The sequence below is a fragment of the Schistocerca cancellata genome, chromosome 3 (assembly GCF_023864275.1).
Source record: "Schistocerca cancellata isolate TAMUIC-IGC-003103 chromosome 3, iqSchCanc2.1, whole genome shotgun sequence".
NCBI classification, from domain to species: domain Eukaryota; kingdom Metazoa; phylum Arthropoda; class Insecta; order Orthoptera; family Acrididae; genus Schistocerca; species Schistocerca cancellata.
Window position 1 is genome coordinate 373522733 of NC_064628.1, and position 18724 is coordinate 373541456.

The following is an 18724-nucleotide window of genomic DNA, read 5'->3' on the forward strand; positions in this document are numbered from 1 at the left end:
TCTTTTCATTAAGTTTTTATTTCATTTTCCAGCTTCGCTTTGTACCGGCAGCATACAAAGAAGAGAAGCGTGAGGCAACTCCACATTCCGCATAGCAGATGGGAACAGCCGTGCGTGTGTGGCGCATATGTGGCAACCACGTCGCGGATAGTCCCGAATATATCTGATGTATTTTTCCGAGAATAGAAAGACGTATTACTCTCATTCCACCGTTGAAAACAATTTCAATATATTAGCTGTATATTGTGTGTAGTAATGGTTGGCATAAAACGCACCAAACGTAAAACGGCTAGTGAGTACATTTTTCACTGCAAACATTTCAAAATATGCGCGCTGTTGTAGTTCACTTTGAAATATCCCACTAAGTAGGGGCAATAACGAGAAGGAAACAAGTTAAGGTACGTTGTCAAACTGTAAGACGCAGAAAAATAATACGAGGGTTGTAACTTTAATAGTGGCAACTATTTATTTACAGCTCGTACAAAATAGATACGTGTTTCAAAGTTTTACTGAACTTCGATGTAGTCACCAGCATTGTGTATAACCCGTCGCCAGCGATGTGGAAGTCTTAGGATACTCTTAGCAGTGTCAGTTGTGTTGACAGTTCGAGCGGGCGTTCTATTCCCCAAAGAATTTGTAGGCATTCTGAACCGAATGCCGTTAAGTGTTTCCTTCAGTTTAGAAATCGAGTTAAACTCACGAGGGCTTAAGTCAGAGGGGTGCAGCAGGTGGTATAGCACTTAGCAGCCCCATCAGTCAAACAAATCAGTAACAGCTTGCACTGTACGTGCTTGAGCATTGTCCTGCAAAATGATGGTCAGGTCCTGCAGAAAGTGTCATCACTTCTGTCTCTAAGCTGGTTGTAGGTTGTGTTCCAAAATGAACAGCATAGAGACAGAAGTGATGATACGTTCTGCAGGACCTGACCATCATTTTGCAGGACAATGCTCAAGCACGTACAGTGCAAGCTGTTACTGATTTGTTTGACTGATGGGGCTGCTAAGTGCTATACCACCTACTCCGCTCTCCTGATTTAAGCCCTCGTGAGGTCAACTCGATTTCTAAACTGAAGGAAAGACTTCACGGCATTCGCTTCAGAACTGCTACAAATTCGTCGGGCAATAGATAGCGCCGCTCGAACTGTCAACACAACTGGCGGGTTACACACAATGCTGGTGACTACATCGAAGGTCAGTAAAACTTTGAAACACGTATCTATTTTCTACGAGCTCTAAATAAATAATTTCCACTATTATACTTCCATACCTCTTATTTTCTTACCCATAGGTTCCTCACAATCGAATGAGAAAAACTGCATAGCGAAGAAACTGAGCGAATCCCTAAACATTTTTTTTACGCGAAAAGAATAAATTTTACTGAGAAACTAACTACAGCGACGTATGTAGCTTTCCTTCATCTACACAAAACAATTTTTTGAAGCAAATCTCATACGACTTGCATGGAGTGACCTGCATCTCGTCCTGTGCTGTAATTCTCGCACTTGTCAGCTCTTGCTGTCTTCGGAATTGTGTGAATGATATTTTTCCAAAAGTCAGATGCATGTCGCCAGACTCACACATTCTGCACACCGATGTGAGTAATCGTTTCGTTGCCACTTCCCCTAAGGCCACTCTATTTACTTCTATGCTCTACTTCTATGCTCTGTCGTAGCAGAGTCGTGACACGGGCGACACCTTTCGCCGATCCTCAGCTCCGTTCCCCGTCTGTGGGTGTTTCCATTGCCTCCCTGGCTCTTTATCACGTTCACATTCTTTTTTACGTCGTGTTTTCGAACATTTAATGTTTCTCAATAAATCTTCTATCCTTTGACACGCCAAGAAATATAGTGTTTTTCATTTAGATCATGTCATAATTAGGAGAAGCAGACGACATTATTTCGGGACACAGAGTGGTCTCGCTCTTCGCAAGGGGTTTCCTGGTAGAAGAGCTGCGCTGTGCTTTCCATTTGAGTTCCTTCACCTGGGACAGACAGAAAAAGGCTCCAGGGTGCTAATCTCGCCATGTTGGCTCTTTGCTTCCTCGATCTGCTGGGTCGCCCTGGGTAAAGAAAGTTTCTCACTCAACTCTTCACCTTTGCCCACTAAAATGTCTTTCTGCATGAAGATACCAGTTTCCATTGTACATCATATGCAAATACATCACATTGTAAATTGAAAGTATTAAAAGTCTGCCTAAAAAAACTAACTGTTAAATACAGATTTGGGACAACTTCAGACCAAATACCACAGAATTGTTCGTCAGAACGATAGGTATGGAAATGGAGCGAGTTACACAACAGCAACAAAAGTTGCTAACATACACTACTGGCCATTAAAATTCCTGCACCAAGAAGAAATGCAGATGATAAACGGGTATTCATTGGACAAATATATTATACTACAACTGACATGTGATTACATTTTCACGCAATTTCGGTGCATAGATCCTGAGAAATCAGTACCCAGAACAACCACCTCTGGTCCTAATAACGGCCTTGATACGCCTGGCCATTGAGTCGAACAGAGCTTGGATGGTGTGTACAGGTACAGCTGCCCATGCAGCTTCAACACGATACCACAGTTCATCAAGAGTAGTGACTGGCGTATTGTGACGAGCCAGTTGCTCGGCCACCATTGACCAGACGTTGTTTTCAATTGGTGAGAGATCTGGAGAATGTGCTGGCCAGGGCAGCAGTCGAACATTTTCTGTATCCAGAAAGGCCCGTACAGGACCTACAACAAGCGATCGTGCATTATCCTGCTGAAATGTAGGGTTTCGCAGGGATCGAATGAAGGGTAGAGCCACGGTTCGTAACACATCTGAAATGTAACGCCACTGTTCAAAGTGCCGTCAATGCGAACGAGAGGTGACCGAGACGTGTAACCAATGGCACCCCATACCATCACGCCGGGTGATACGCCAGTATGGCGATGACGAATACACGCTTGCAATGTGCGTTCACCGCGATGTCGCCAAACACCGATGCGACATACGTACACGCTAGCCAGTCACTGCTGAAATACTCCTGGCTCGCTTCAGCTCAGCCACCACCATCGCAGTTGCTATCTGGAAATGTGCCATCTCGTGCCCTTACGAGCATGTTGACGTCTTCACACAATATAGCATTCCCACGAAACTCCATTACCAATGTTCTGCTTATCTCGAAGTAGTAACTAATATCTAGGCAAGCCACACTGAGATAGTGGCATATACACATTGACGGTCAAAAAAAGAAGTGAAGCATCCAGAATTGGAAGAGGGAATGAAATGAAATATCACGGGTTGAAAGAGTAAGTGATGACATTTCAGTGTTTACAAAATTGCGCTAAATTTACAAAGAACTTGGGAATGTGAAAGCAGTTATCCGCATGACGTTGCACCCCTTATCGCCTGAATCCATGCACTAACTGTTGGGAAGGGTGTTCGTGAAGCCGTTGTATTCTCTCATAAGAACAGCTGGCCCACAACTTTTGTAAATGGTCCTTGATGTTCTGGATAATGGAACAGAGATTGAGCTGACATCTGTGTGAGCTGGTACCATACCCGTTCTACAAGGAACAGATCTAAGGGTCTCACTGGCCATGGAGGTACAGTGACAGTTCATAGAGACATGTCCGTGTGTGGACGAGTATTTTCCTGTTGGAAAGTGACACCAGGATACTTTCGTATGAGAGTCAGCACACGAGCACGCGGGGTGTCCACGACATACCACTGTGCCGTCAGCATTACCTCAGTCACTACCAACTGTGGCCTGAAGTCACACAGCCCCCAACACAACAACCCTAGAACTTCTTTAATACCGCTGTGCCTCTCCAAAACATTGTAAGAAATACTCTCTCGTGCTTGCGCAAATAATCAAATTGGTAGGTTCCTTTTTGCATTAGATGTGCTCTACGGTGCGCCTTTAAGGGCTTGTTATGGAGGCGTCATTTAGTTCATGCGCGCTTCTCAAAAAAAAATCAAAAAGGAGTTTTTCACCATATTTTTCACAGTGAGCTGCAAATATCTAAGTAATTAACAACAGAAAATGCCTCAATCTCTAGGCATTTATCAAGAAGTGTCATCCTCCCGTTTTCAAAAATCTTTATCTTTTGTCAAGAAATACCCCAAAAATTTGGTATTTGGGTACCAAAACCTTGCTGCGAATTCCAAGACAATTACTCACAGCAAACGGCTGTAATTTTTGCGACATATTTCTTAGATCTCGATCTCAAACAAACTTGAAAAATTTCTTGATATCCTTATGCCTTTGCAAGATACAGAATTTCAAACTTACCCTACTTGTACACGTGAAATACGCAAATAAAAATCCTCTGTGAAGCGGAAAAGAAGTTTATAAAGTAACGTAGAACGGAGAAATATTCTGTAAGGTGTCTCCGTTATCATCATAAGAGTTTTGAGAGCTCCGTGTTGTAGTACTGAAGCACGTGCAAAATTTTTATGCATATATAATCCGATCCGAGGTGTAAAATTATCTCTGCGTCATTTCAGTTTCACATAAGTAAACAATCAAAATTTTACTGACCAATAAATGTCCTTTCATATGAGTGATATGCCCTCCCGCAGCAGAGAAAAGACTCAACGGCAAAATACTCCTAATGGAGGACAAAAAATCTGAATATTTTTCTGTTTATTTAAAATACTCTGACTGAAAAATGGGGTATCAGCTGCCTCACTTTACCTTCCTCATCACCTTCAAAAATTCTCACAAAAATTTTGGCATGCGAATGTATCTCGCTTTTTACTCTGAGAGATAAGGAGACAGTGACAGTGGATAAGGAACGAAAAAGTTATAAGTACTTCAAGGTGGTAGACAGTGGTTGTGGTATAAAAAGAGCGAAGGCTACGTCAGTGCGACATAAAGAGAGGGACGCAGTAGTAGTGGAAAAAATTTGACAGCGACAGAACTGTGCTAGGAAAAGAATGAAGGAGACAGAGCGAGTGGAAGAGAAATATAGAGAAGGAGAAAGTGGGAGTGGGTGAGAGCCAGTGATAATGGAAGACAGAGTCTATGTCAATGATAACGAGGAAGAGAGAGATAGTGGCAATGAGAAAGGACAGCAGCAGTAGGAAGGAATGAATGAACGAGATAATAACAGCAAGACAGAGCAAGAGGCAAACAGTGGCACTGAGAGGAAGCAGTAGTAATAGGGCGGAACGAAGGAGACTATGGCTGTAAGACCGTGACAGAGAGACATAAAAAGAGAATGTCAATCAGTGGGTCAGAAAGAGTGAGTGAGAATGGACAAGTGAGAGTGAATCGGTATGAGCGACTTACAGCGATGGACTAGTGGGTGTGAGCGAGTTACTCCGACCGCTGTGGCCGAGTGGTTCTAGGCGCTTCAGTCTGGAACCGCGCTGCTGCTACGGTCGCAGGTTAGAATCCTGCCTCGGGCATGGATGTGTGTGGTGTCCTTAGGCTAGTTAGGTGTAAATAGTTCTAAGTCTAGGGGACTGATGACCTCAGAGGTTAAGTCCCATAGTACTTACAGCCATTTGAACCATTTGAGCGAGTTACAGTTATGGGAGATTATGGAAGTAAGAGAATTGCATGTTAAAAAGAGCTCGAATATGTTGGTATGCCAATTTTTTTGGGAGCATCTTTAAAGGTGCTTCTCTCATTCATACCAGTATCGTCCATGCCTTTTGTGTCATTCAGTTGAGATAATGTGTCAACTGCAAAGTACTGTGCTGCACATGTTAGCCCTGTATTTAGCCATATTTGTAATTTTTCCTTTAGGAATGGTCAGTTTCCTGAGCGATTAAAGTACTCAGTAGTAAAGCCGCTTTATAAAAAGGGAGAAAGTGATAATGTAGACAATTTTAGATCTATTTCTATGCCATCAGTGTTTGCAAAAGTTATCGAAAAGGCTGTGTATGTAAGGTTAGTTGATCATTTTATATCACACGATTTGCTATCAATTGTACAGTTCGGCTTTAGAAGTCGTTTGACAACTGAAAATGCTATATTCTCTTTTCTCTGTGAGGTACTGGATGGGCTAAACAAAAAGTTTTGAATGCTTGGTGTATTTTTTGATTTAACAAAGGCATTTGACTGTGTTGATCTCACAATATTGCTCCAGAAGTTGGACCATTACGAATAAGGGGAGTAGCTCACAATTGGTTCACCTCTTACTTTAGCAACAGGCAGCAAAAGGTCATTATTCACAATGTTGATAACGGCTGTGATGTGGGATCTGAGTGGGGTACTGTCAAGTGGGGAGTGCCCCAGGGATCAGTGTTGGGGCCGCTCCTGTTCCTTATTTATATAAATGATATGCCCTCTCCCGGCCGCGGTGGCCAAGCGGTTCTAGGCGCTTCAGTCCGGAACCGCGCGACTGCTACAGGCGCAGGTTCGAATCCTGCCCCGAGCATGGATGTGTGTGATGTCCTTAGGTTAGTTAGGTTTAAGTAGTTCTAAGTTCTAGGGGACTGATGACCTCAGATGTTAAGTCCCATAGTGCTCAGAGCCATTTGAACCATTTTTAATATGCCCTCTAGTATTATGGGTAACTCTAAAATATTTCTGTTTGCTGATGACACTAGCTTGGTAATAAAGGATATTGTGTGCAACATTGATTCGGTTTCAAGTAGTGCAGTACATGACCTCAGTTCATGGCTCTGAGCTCTATTGCACTTAACATCTATGGTCATCTGTTCCCTAGAACTTAGAACTACTTAAATCTAACTAACCTAAGGACAGCACACAACACCTAGCCATCACGAGGCAGAGAAAATCCCTGAATCTAACCCGGGAACCCGGGCGCGGGAAGCGAGAACGCTGCCGCACGACCACGAGCTGCGGGCCCTCAGTTCATGGCTTGTAGAAAATAAACTAACGTTAAATCACAGTAAGACTCAGGTTTTACAGTTTATAACACACAATTCAACAAAACCTGACGTTTTAATCTCACAGAAAGGGCATATGATTAGTGAAACTGAACAGTTCAAATTCCTAGGTGTTCAGATAGATAGTAATCTGTCGTGGGAAGCCCACGTTCAGGATCTTGTTCAAAGACTTAATACTACCATTTTCACTATTCGAACGGTATCTAAAGTGAGTGATACTTGGACACGTAAATTAGTCTACTTTGCTTATTTTCATTCACTTATGTCGTATGGTATTATGTTTTGGGGTAACTCTTCCCATTCTAGAAGGATATTCTTGGCTCAGGAACGGGCGGTTCGGGCAATAAGTGGTGTGAGTTCACGAACCTCTTGTCGACCTCTGTTCACGAGTCTGGGTATTTTGACATTGGCCTCTCAATATGTATATTCCTTATTGTCGTTTCTTGTTACCAATATTTCCAAAAATAAGCAGCTTTCACTCGCTTAATACTCGGCAGAAATCAAACCTCCATTTGGATCGGACTTCCGTAACTCCTGTGCAAAAAGGTGTGCAGCATACTGCTGCATTCATTTCCAATAAACTGCCACTCGAATTCAAAAATCTTAGCAGTAATCCACGCGCTTTCAAATCGAAACCGAAGAGTTTCCTCATGTGTCACTCCTTCTATTCTGTCGAGGAGTTCCTTGAAAAATTAAGCTGATTCTCATTGTATTGCTGATAGCGTTTGCTTAAACTTATGGACTGATTTTCTTTCAGGTTCATGAACATTTATTTTTATCTGTTATTGTTATGTTGTAAGTTCATGTACTGACACGTTCCATGACCTTGGAGATTTGCTCCTCAATTTGGTCCTACGGAACTTGACATGTAAATAAATAAATAAATATCTCCACACTACAATTTTTATAACGGTCTATCCACTCCTTCTCCCCTATATTACTGTAACTTTTGCAATCTTTTTTTGTGTATTGAAGATTGTCATCATTTTATAAGCAACCATTTGTCTGCCACGTGAAACGTGCCCTATAATGCTAATAAAGCGTTCGCACGATTCTGCGAGTACTTTCCGAGTTGTTTCTTTCGAATTATTTCTTTTGTCTTATACTAATTAGAGTTTTCATTTGTGGTATTATTTACGTAGGACTTGAAAGTTTCTTGTTTTCCATTAATTGCTGTTTCCATTTCTTGCGCCCATATCCTTGCTCCTCTACGTTTCCTGTATTTCCTTTTTTATCCCACGGAATCTCAGTAGCTATGTTTGTCACAACCGTTTTAAGTTTTTCCATTTCCCTTCCAAATGTGCTAATGATTTTGTCATCCGAGTTTGGCAGATATTTCTCCTGCAGCTGTCATCAAAAAGTACTCCTTAAAAACTTGTTCTTCCTTTTGTTCGTTAAGTGTTTTCTTTGGTTTTCTGCCATTTGCATTGATGTCAACTATTGACACCAATTAAAAGTCGTCTGATTCAGTACCGATTCCTCGATAAATTCTAGTATTCTAACCTGTCCAGGATATTCGTCAGGGTGATTCTGTGATGATGTTAGAATCTTTCAGGGATGATGGAAAAGGATAAATATTCCAGTTTGAAATAAGGGGGCCCTAGGTCGGAAATGACCGAGTCGAAATGTATAAGTGAAAATCTACTCAAGTTCCACTTTAGCATCGCTCAGTGCTCAAAGTAAGGATCCCAACTTCCGAACCCTGATCATGACGTACAGAATAGTATGCCCTTAAATAATTTTCTCGGGTGATGGACCATTACCAGCGCATGTAAACGTAACTTGATATAAGAGAGACCGAAATTCCCAAGTCTACGTTGTAATAATGATGAACTGCATTTACCCGGACACGTTTCACCAGTTGCTACATTTACAACACTTGTTAAAAATGGCGTCTCCCAGGCATCAATGCAGGCATGACATCGACGCACAAAGTTCGGTCGGACTCGTTCTGATATCCCCAGTGTCGTTTGAACAGTGTTGCAAGCAGTGAGATTCTTGCCAGGAGATCCTCTTCAGCCTCGACATGTGTCTTGTACACAAGACTTTGCACATGGACCCAAAAGAAGAAACTAAGCGGGGTGATATCAGATGAACGTGCTGGCCACGATACAGGACCCCCTCTGCCCATCGAGTTTACAGGGAATGCTAGTTGCTCACGAACGCTCACTCCTATGTGAGGTGGGACTCCGTCATGTCAGAACCACATCAGCTGACGAATAACAAGTTAGATATGTTCCAGGAACCTGGGTAGTATGTCTCCGATAAACACTGTGTGCAAAAGTGCATTTAAGTGGGGAACAAGAAGAAATGGGCCTATCACGTAATCATCGATTGTGTCTTCCCAGACGTTGACTGATAAATCTGTGTTGCTGGTTCTTCACAGATGTAGTGTGGGGATTGTCATTGTCCCAGACGTGATTACTATGACTATTTAGCATTCCATAAATGGTGAAACAGGCTTTATCCGCCTATTCCTCCTTCAGAGGAACCAGAATGATTTTCGCTTATTACTTTCGACTAGGTCGTTTCTGGGCCGTCTATACATACATCCACATGATTACTCTGCAATGTACAATTAAGTGCCTGGCAGAGGGAACACGGAACACCTTCAGGTTATTTAGCGGTCTTCTGCTCTGAAACAGCGCACGGGAAAACGAGCACTTGAATCTTCCTTTTGGGGTTCTGACTTCTCTTTTTTTTATGATGATCGTTTCTCCCTACGTAGGTGGGCGCCAACAAAATATTTTCACACTGAGGAGAAAGTTAGTGATTGGAATTTTATGCTAAGCTCCTGCCGCAACAAAAAATGTCTTCGTTTTTATCATTGCAACCCCAGTTCGAGTATCACATCCGTGGCACTCCGCTATTTCCATCACCTCTAATTGATACATTTGCCATTCTCCGTCATCACTGTAGTTTGTAGCGTTATCTTTGAATCATCCTTCATAATATACAATAGAACTATGTTCTCTTGTTGACCCGGTAAATTTGTTTATGTCTTTCTTCATAAAGAAACTGTAACCTCTCCCTTCCCAATCAGCTTACTGTATTGCCATATAGTTGACCGTGATCGCGTATGTCTAATGAAACTTTACAGTGAGTAAGGCTACCGTTACCAAAGGAAAATAATACCGGTTAGTAGGAGGAAAGTGTACAACAGACCCTTCTGAAGGAGGAATCCTTTCTAAACCCTCATCTAAACACTGGTAGTAATTTTGTGGAATACAGCGCAATCGCTCACAAACCCCACAGGGGGGAAAAAGATACCATGTAATATTCGTAATACAAAAAGTACTGATAGCACAAAAAAATACTGATTACCAAAATGGGTTAATTAAACGATCGCCAGCCCAGGCAATGAATCTCCAAAATCTTAAGAAAGATAATAGCAATGAAAATTAAGCAAATAATCACTGGCGTGGCAATAGAGGTTGTCACGATTTTCCACAACAAAACAGTTCAAGAGCAAATAAATGAATCAGAAAGCAATGAGTTTGCAGTTTCTTAATCTGGAATACTAGATTTTGAAAGTAAAGTTAAATGAAGTTACTGCTTACACAGATGACTGGCTGTAACTGAAACTTTGTAACGTCAGACTTTGTTACTTTGAGTAACCTCACCGTAACGTAATGCAAAATCTGGAAAAGGGCAAGCAATTTACTTTTAATTATTGAAAGATCGAACTGAATTCACTTTAAGCAAATGAGCAACTGAATTTACTTTTAACATAAGACCAATTAGGTACTTACCAAGCCAGCAGAAGTCACTCGCTAAGCTAAATGCAGAATAAATTAAATTGAGCACTCTACATTTGTGCTGTATCTTTACTCATTACTTTTTGCCAGTGAAATTTTACGTTACTTTAAGTGAGTCAAGTTAATACTCAAAATTGCATACTCGTTAAACCTCTCTTATACTATAGCGAACGAAGAGTTACTGTCGCAGCAAGATTTAGACTGGAACTGGTCATCAGCAAACAAACAAAACTGGCAGTAAATAGTTAATCAGTTTTCACATTTGTACGAGGCTCGGTGATTGCATGGAAAGGAAAGGGTCTCTGCTTGGTAATAATGTCTCAGCACAATGACAACAAGGGTGCCCTAAAAGTTTTAACTATTGCAAATTATTATACAAGAAAATTATTAAAGTTTGTGAAAGAAATGCCACTGGGTAATGTCTGTACAATATTAGTATCACGCTGTCAGTTACCAGTTTTACGGTGTTGTAGCTGTGCGGACGACGGGTAATGTAGCCGACGACAATACTAAACTGCTGCTGTTTGCCAACCACGAGTCATTTCCAGAGCCACAGATAATTATGGTACAGGAAATAGTTAGAACTGCAGCTTCTTCCGCCTGTCCACTCTGACCCCGCTCTCAATACTCGCGGGTTAACGAAGTAGGTGCGCTGCACACCGCGTCAACGGGAGCGCCCAACAAACACTTCCTCACTCTTTCATACCTCCTGCTTCCTCTCTGCTCGCAGCGCGACGGAGCCTCTCCTTACGCAAAAATAAACAACAGAACAGTCACTGCCAATTCGTCGTTGCTATCGATGCATTTAAACAAAGTTCCCTTGGCTATATCAAACAGTTTACAATATTAACCTCATAATTACAATCAACTATACAGGGTGGTCCATTGACAGTGACCGAGCCCAATATATCACGAAATAAGCATCAAACGAAAAAACTACAAAGAACTAAACTCGTCTAGCTTGAAGGGGGAAACCAGATGGCGCTATGGTTGGCCCACTAGATGGCGCTGCCATAGGTCAAACGGATATCAAGTGCGTTTTTTTAAATAGGAGCCCCCTTTTTTTGCATATTCGTGTAGTACGTAAAGAAATATGAATGTTTTAGTTGGACCACTTTTTTCGCTTTGTGATAGATGGCGCTGTAACAGTCACAAACGTATAAGTACGTGGTATCACGTAACATTCCGCCAGTGCGGACGGTATTTGTTTCGTGATACAGTACCCGTGTTAAAATGGACCGTTCACCAATTGCGGAAAAGGTCGATATCGTGTTGATGTATGGCTATCGTGATCAAAATGCCCAACGGGCGTGTGCTGTGTATGCTGAACGGTATCCTGGACGACATCATCCAAGTGTCCGAACCGTTCGCCGGATAGTTACGTTATTTAAGGAAACAGAAAGTGTTCAGACACATGTGAAACGGCAACCACGACCTGCAACAAATGATGATGCCCAAGTAGGTGTATTAGCTACTGTTGCTGCTAATCCGCACATCAGTAGCAGACAAATTGCGCGAGAATCGGGAATTTCGAAAACGTCGGTGTTGAGAATGCTACATCAACATCTATTGCACCCGTACCATATTTCTATGCACCAGGAATTGCGTGGCGACGACTTTGAACGTCGTGTACAGTTCTGCCACTGGGCACAAGAGACATTACGGGACGATGACAGATTTTTTGCACGCGTTCTATTTAGCGACGAAGCGTCATTCACCAACAGTAGTAACGTAGACCGGCATAATATGCACTATTGGGCAACGGAAAATCCACGATGGCTGCGACAAGTGGAACATCAGCGACCTTGGCGGGTTAATGTATGGTGCGGCATTATGGGAGGAAAGATAATTGGCCCCTATTTTACAGATGTCAATCTAAATGGTGCAATGTATGCTGATTTCCTACGTAATGTTCTACCGATGTTACTACAACATGTTTCACTGCATGACAAAATGGCGATGTACTTCCAACATGACGGATGTCCGGCACACAACTCGCGTGCGGTTGAAGCGGTATTGAATAGCATATTTCATGACAGGTGGATTGGTCGTTCACCAGATCTGACGTCCCCGGATTTCTTTCTGTGGGGAAAGTTGAAGGATATTTGCTATCGTGATCCACCGACGACGCCTGCCAAAATGTGTCAGCGCATTGTCAATGCATGTGCGAACATTACGGAAGGCGAACTACTCGCTGTTGAGAGGAATGTCGTTACACGTATTGCCAAATGCATTGAGGTTGACAGACATCATTTTGAGCATTTATTGCATTAATGTGGTATTTACAGGTAATCACGCTGTAACAGCATGCGTTCTCAGAAATGATAAGTTCACAAAGGTACATGTATCACATTGGAACAACCGAAATAAAATGTTCAAACTTACCTACGTTTTGTATTTTAATTTAAAAAATCTACCTGTTACAAACTGTACGTCTGAAATTGTGAGCCATATGATTGTGACTCATACAGCGCCATCTATCACAAAGCGAAAAAAGTGTTCCAACTAAAACATTCATATTTCTTTACGTACTACACGAATATGTAATAAAAAAGGGGGGTTCCTATTTAAAAAACGCAGTTGATATCCGTTTGACCTACGGCAGCGCCATCTAGCGGGCCAACCATAGCGCCTTCTGGTTTCCCACTTAACGGTAGACAAGTTTCGTTCTTTGTAGTTTTTTCGTTTGACGCTTATTTCGTGAGATATTTGGCCCGGTCACGATCAATGGACCACCCTGTATACAGTCATAAATAAATAAACTATTACATCAATTACATATTAACTGTAATTTCTGCAATAAAGCTTACAGATTCAGAATTAGCAGTTCAGCATCATCAACGGACATTAAACGGCGAAAAATTTTGGGTGGTGCAGAAGGTATTTTATCTGCATTTTTAGTGTTACAAATATATTGATAGTTTTGAAATTAACTAGGCAGCAAAACACCTCGTAGCGTTTTGCCGTTTTCATTACACACATTTTCTCCAAACGGTCCTACTATTTTTGGAACTGGTATATTGAGAATTCTGGCAATGAAATCTCCCATGTGTTTGTAATTGTTTGTCAGTGGCATTGTTCTCATCAATTTTTCCTTCTTCTGGGACTTTGCTGTTATTCTTAGGATTCCTTTTGGACGATGAAGTTATCAAAGATAAGATGTCACCGATAATTCAACCATCGTTTGATCACCATAATTTACTAAAACTAAATTCCGTCCGAGCAGGCCTCGGAGCGCCCAAACGGTACCAACTAACTGCCGTGTCAACCGCACCCGATAGACGACACTGGATGCAGATATGGAGAGGCATGTGGTCAGCGCACCGTGTTTTCAGCTGTTATGAGTTTTCGTGACCGGAGCCACTACTTCTGAATCAAGTAGCTCCTCAATTGGCCTCAAAGGGGCTGAGCGCACCCTACTTGCCAACAGCGCTCGGCAGACCCGGGCGGTCATCCACCCATGTGCGAGCCAAACCCAACAGCGCTTAACTTCGTCGATTATTTGGGAGCCCATATGACCGCTGACGATAATTTAGATACACTACTGGCCATTAAAATTACTACACCACGAACATAACGTGCTACAGACGCGAAATTTTACCGACAGGAAGAAGATGCTGTGATAGGCAAGTGATCAGCTTTTCAGAGCATTCACACAAGCTTGGCGCCGGTGGCGACACCTACAACGTACTGACATGACGAAAGTTTCCAATCGATTTCTCATACACAAACAGCAGTTGACCGGCATTGCCTCGTGAAACGTTGTTGTGATGCGTCATGTAAGGAGCAGAAATGCGTAGCATCACGTTTCCGACTTCGATAAAGGTCGGATTGTAGCCTACCGCGATTGCGGTTTATCGTATCGTAACATTGCCGCTCGCGTTGGTTGAGATCCAATGACTGTTAGCAGAATACGGAATAGATGGGTTCAGGAGGGTAATACGGAACGCCGTGCTGGATCCCAACGACCTCGTATCACTAGCAGTCGAGATGACAGGCATCTTATCCGCATGGCTGTAACGGATCGTGCATCACGTCTCGATCCCTGAGTCAACAGATGGGGGCGTTTGCAAGACAACAACCATCTGCACGAACAGCTCGACGACGTTTGCACCTACATTGACTATCAGCTCGGAGACCATGGCAGCGGTTACCCTTGACGCTGCATCACAGACAGGAGCGCCTGTGATGGTATACTCAACGAGGAACCTGGGTGCACGAATGGCAAAATGTCATTTTTTCGGAAGGATCGACGTTCTGCTTACAGCATCATGGTGGTCGCATCGGTGTTTGGCGACATCGCGGTGAAGCGTGTATTCGTATTCGCCATAATGGCGTATCACCCGGCGTGATGGCATGGGGTGCCATTGGTTACACGTCTCGGTCACCTCTTGTTCGCATTGACGGCACTTTGAACAGTGGACGTTACATTTCAGGTGTCTTACGACCCGTGGCTGCACCCTTCATTCGATCTCTGCGAAACCCTACATTTCAGCAGGATAATGTACGATCGCCTTTCTGGCTGCAGAAAATGTTCGACTGCTGCCCTGGCCAGCACATTCTCCAGATCTCTCATCAATTGAAAACAACGTCTGGTCAATGGTGGCCGAGCAACTAGCTCGTAACAGTACGCCAGTCACTACTCTTGATGAACTGTGGTATCGTGTTGAAGCTGCATGGGCAACTCTACCTAGACAAGCCATCCAAGCTCTGTTTGACTCGATGCCCAGGCGTATCAAGGCCGTTATTACGTCCAGATGTGGTTGTTCTGGGTACTGATTTCTCTGGATCTATGCACTCAAATTGCGTGAAACCGTAATTACATGTCAGTTCTAGTATAATATATTTGTCCAATGAATACCCGTTTATCATCTGCATTTCTTCTTTGTGTAGCAATTTTAATGGCAAGTAGTGTACATTCTTAATTAGTATGTACTCGACACTGAATAACTGTGGCAGAAAGCAGGAAGTGACCAACGAAAAGGTTTAGTCCTGGAATTAGTACAGTTGGCTCGTAGACTTCTTTCAATTCACTTGCCGTCGGAAGGAGGACTCGTAAGAGAAGAAACGGAGGTGACTGATCCTTAATCACTGGGCGAAGTTTGGCTGAGTGAGTATTTTTGGAGACGCCTCCCCAGTCTCCGCACCCCGCCACATCCGCGCCTCCTTACTCACGTAGGCTGGCCGGCTGGGAGGGAGGGAGGGAGGAAGATAATCATCAAATTGTAATCAGACGCGCCGCATCTGCCGACGCTAATGTCTGGCCTGGTTCCCCCAGCTGCCGTGCGAGATGGACGGCGCTGCGAGCGGTGAACAGTCACAGCCAGGCACTCTTCCATCCCGGCGCGGCGCGGGCTGGAGATTCGGCACCCAGCAGACGCGCCGCGCCGCGCCGCGACGCACAACTTTGCCGGTGGCAGTAATGAGGACGTCGATTCAAAAGCAAACTCACATTATTACAACTCCGGCTGGCTGCCTGCTGGAAGGCGCGCGCCAAGGAGGGCGCGGACGCAGCCGGGAGAGGAAAGTTGCCGACGCCCGGAGATGGGTTTCAATAGTAATTTTAAAACAAGTCCCCGATATGATTCTGTTTGCCGCCTGGGGGTGGGCGAACGCCGGCTAGAAAGAGCCGGCGTAGCGTCTCCCTTTGTTCTCCAGTCTCCAGCGGCGTCTAGGCGCAAAGGGCCGGCGAACTGGTTTCCAACCTCGGGTTGTCAGTTTCTGTGTGCCTGCAGCAGTCACCCACTTGGTTTTCACGGAGTATTTTTTGGAAAAGTTGCTGCTTCTGTAAACATACAGTATCTCTGGATCAATCTATAAAGCTGTCAAATCTTACTTAAAATGCGTAATTATTCACAGTATAAGACAGCGAGAAAATCCAATATATAAATACGTAATAAAATCTTAACGCAAGTAAACCTGGATCAGCTTAATAAGCTGTCAAAATAGAACCATGTAGAAAAGCTTACGGAAAATACATACTTTTTCATTATATGACAACAAGAAAATAATGAACAGACAGATGTAATATCTACATACCGGGTGATCAAAAAGTCAGTATAAATTTGAAAACTTAATAAACCACGGAATAATGTAGATAGAGACGTAAAAATTGACACACATGCTTGGAATGACATGGGGTTTTATCAGAACCAAAAAAAAGTATTGCTAGACGGGTGAAAGATCTCTGGTGGTGATCGTGTGCTCAGCCGCCAATTTCGTCATGCTTGGCATCCAAGGTCCCCAGATCTCAGTCCGTGCGATTATTGGCTTTGGGGTTACCTGAAGTCGCAAGTGTATCGTGATCGACCGACATCTCTAGGGAGGCTGAAAGACAACATTCGACGCCAATGCCTCACCATAACTCCGGACATGTTTTACAGTGCTGTTCACAACATTATTCCTCGACTACAGATATTGTTGAGGAATGATGGTGGACATATTGAGCATTTCCTGTAAAGAACCTCATCTTTGCTTTGTCTTACTTTGTTATGCTAATTATTGCCATTCTGATCAGATGAAGCGCCATCTGTCGGACATTTTTTGAACTTCCGTATTTTTTTGGTTCTAATAAAACCCCATGTCATTCTAAGCATGTGCGTCAATTTGTACCACTCTATCTACATTATTCCGTTATTTATTAAGTTTTCAAATTTATACTGACTTTTTGATCACCCGGTACATTATGAACAACTTAATATTGTACTATAAAACAGGAATAAGGCCGAAATAAGCTTATAGTACGAAAGAACAATGAAGTCTAAGCAGCTAACAGGAAATAACTATTCATTAAAATGTCATACTGTGAACACTATTAGGCTGCAGGCCCTACAATGCGGAAATTACCATAGAGAATTAAAGTTCATGGAGAAAATGTAAAAAGCTCCATGTTTGCCGATGACATTGTATTCTGTCAGATGCAGCAAAACGCTTGAAAGATGACCTGGACGGAATGCAGAGTACCTTGAAAATATATTGTAAGTTGAATAGACACAAAACTAAAGCAAGGGTGAGGGAATGTAGTCCAGTTAAAACAGGCGACGCTGAGGGAATTTGGTTAGGAAACGAGACAAGAAAAGCGCCAGATGAATTTTGCTAGTTGCGTTTCAGAATAATTCACGATATCGGAAGTAAAGAGGACATAACATGCAGTCTGGCGTTAGTATGAGAAGAACGTCTGGAAAACAGAAATTTGTTTACGTCTACATGTGTATGTATGTTCAAGCGTATCTCAGACTAATACAGCGATTTCGATACGGTTTTCACCAACAGATGAGAAATGTTTGGCTATGTAATTTATTAGTGAACCTGCCAACGCTTCGTAATTGCTAAATATGTATGGGAATTTGATATGTACCCTTACCCCTCCTCCCTGTCTCTGTCCATCTCCTCTTCGCCCCTCTCTCTTTCTCCATCTCCTACACCTCCCGCCCTCTCTGTACATCTCCTGCTATTCCTATCTCTTTCCACGTCGTCCTCATTCTCTCTCTGTCCATTTCCTTCTTCCCATTCTCTGTATCCATTTCCTCCAACCCCCTCTGTCCATCTCCTCTCCAAGCCTCTCTCTGAAACTGAGATTTGTTCGTTTTTATTGCCAATGAATCTTTGATTGCGAACTGAAGTCGCTTGAAATGAAAGGGTAAACAGTATACGGGTATATCAGACCTCTCTTGTTGCTGCCTACGTGAGTACAGGACCTTCAGTGACAATTTTTCCCGTAGTTTTAATCTGGAAACGGGTAGGATGACAAAGTTTCAGACGATTCTGATTCCGCAGTAGTATTCTAACCATGAGCCGTCAATACAGCCTCCCTGTTTTTTATTAAAAGCCACTGCAAGGGGGAAAAAACAGCTCATAGTTACGAATACAATTTTTGTTTAAAATTATGTGTAAGGAGAACGAATAATGCGTGGAAGAAACAATTTGTCTAATGCCTAAAGCCTTGCTGTTGTAGTTAGAACTCACTGCGGGAAAGAAAATGAAACAACACATTTTTACAGTACCACATAGCTTAAGATTTTATTTCTCACAGTCCGTTTTAAGAGAAATCCTATACATTGCTGTTTGAAAAAGCTGTACAGTCTATATCCGTCTGAATATTTATTAGTGTAACGTGT